The sequence below is a fragment of the Salvelinus sp. IW2-2015 genome, unplaced genomic scaffold (genome assembly GCF_002910315.2).
Source record: "Salvelinus sp. IW2-2015 unplaced genomic scaffold, ASM291031v2 Un_scaffold1270, whole genome shotgun sequence".
Classification (NCBI taxonomy): Eukaryota; Metazoa; Chordata; class Actinopteri; order Salmoniformes; family Salmonidae; genus Salvelinus; species Salvelinus sp. IW2-2015.
The window spans coordinates 80243-82160 of record NW_019942810.1 but is presented as its reverse complement, the minus strand read 5'-3'; the positions used below and the strand labels follow the sequence as shown (position 1 = coordinate 82160).

Below are 1918 nucleotides of genomic sequence, written 5' to 3'. Positions count from 1 at the left end.
GATGTGACCAGGATGGGTTGATGATATGACCAGGATGGGTTGATGAATGACCAGATGGGGTGATGATATGACCAGGATGGGTTGATGATATGACCAGGATGGGTTGATAAGATGACCAGGAGGGTTGATAATATAACCAGGATGGGTTATGAATACTATACCAGGATGGGTTGATAATATGACCTAGATGGAGGTGGTTAATATGACCAGATGGTGTTATATGACCAGGATGGGTTGTTAATATGACCAGGATGGGTTGTTAATATAACCAGATGGGTTGATAATATAACCAGGATGGGTTGATAATATAACCAGGATGGGTGATAATATAACCAGGATGGGTTGATAATATAACCAGGATGGGTTGATAATATGACCAGGATGGGTTGATAATATACCAGATGGGTTGATAATTAACCAGGAGGGTTGATAATGACCATATATTTATATATGTATATGTTATACTGCCTCCAGCTCACGTTACGTTACACTGCCTCCAGCACACGTTACTTATACTGCTCCAGCACACGTTACGTTATACTGCCTCCAGCACACGTTACGTTATACTGCCTCCAGCTCACGTTACGTTATACTGCCTCCAGCTCACGTTACACTGCCTCCAGCTCACGTTACGTTATACTGCCTCCAGCTCACGTTACGTTATACTGCCTCCAGCTCACGTTACGTTACACTGCTCCAGCTCACGTTCGTTATACGGCCTCCAGCTCACATTATACTGCCTCCAGCTCACGTTATCTAGCTCTTTACTCCAGCTCACGTTACACTGCCTCCAGCTCACGTTCCACTGCCTCCAGCTCACGTTACGTTATACGGCTCCAGCTCACATTATACGGCCCCAGCTCAGGTTATACTGCTCCAGCTCACATTATACTGCCTCCAGCTACATCTTATACCTCAGCCTCTACGATGCCTCCAGTCACGTTACGTTATACTGCCTCCAGCCACGTTACTTATACTGCCTCCAGCCACGTACGTTATGCCTCAGCCACGTACTTATACGCTCCAGCTCACATTATACTGCCTCCACTCAGTTATTACTGCTCCGTCCTTATACTGCTCCAGCTCACATTATACTGCCTCCAGCTCAGTTGATACTGCCTCCAGCTCAGTTTTACTGCCTCCAGCTCAGGTTATACTGCCTCCAGCTCACGATTATACTGCCTCCAGCTCAGTTACGTTATACTGCCTCCAGCTCGCGTTACGTTATACTGCCTCCAGCTCACTTATTACTGCCTTCCAGCTCGCGTTACTGTTATACTGCCTCCAGCTCACGTTATACTGCCTCCAGCTCACGTTACGTTATACTGCCTCCAGCTCGGTTACGTTATACTGCCTCCAGCGTCACGTTATACTGCCTCCAGCTCGCCGTTACGTTATACTCCTCCAGCTCACGTTACGTTATACTGCCTCCAGCTCACGTTACGTTATACTGCCTTCAGCTCACGTTACGTATACTGCCCAGCACACGTTACGTTATACTGCCTCAGCTCACGTTACTTATACTGCCTCCAGCACACTACTTTATACGCCTCAGCTACGTTACGTTTACTGCCTCCAGCTCACGCTTACGTTATACTGCCTCCAGCCACGTACGTTATACTGCCTCCAGCACACGCTACGTTATACTGCCTCCAGCTCACGGTACGTATACTGCCTCCAGCTCACGTTACGTTATACTGCCTCCAGCTCACATTACATTATACTGCCTCAGCTCACGTTACGATACTGCCTCCAGCTCACGTTACGTTATACTGCTCCAGCTCACGTACGTTTACTGCTCCAGCTGGTAGGCAGACATAGCCTGTGCATCTGAATGGCGAATGGGAGCACTTTGAGTTGAGATTGAGAAATAAAAATAGATCCTTTTTTAATCGTAGCCACCAATGTTTTTACACAC

At 47.3% G+C, this 1918-nt stretch overlaps 1 long non-coding RNA gene across 1 annotated transcript; it reads right to left on the bottom strand.

Annotated features, from left to right (window-relative positions):
• Nucleotides 1-1083: 1083 nt before the first annotated feature.
• On the bottom strand, nt 1084-1466 carry LOC139024267 (uncharacterized). The gene is made up of 3 exons (XR_011475545.1): nt 1414-1466; nt 1280-1335; nt 1084-1178 (listed from the first exon to the last, which is right to left on the bottom strand). It is a non-coding gene; the product is annotated as an uncharacterized lncRNA (long non-coding RNA).
• Nucleotides 1467-1918: the final 452 nt, after the last annotated feature.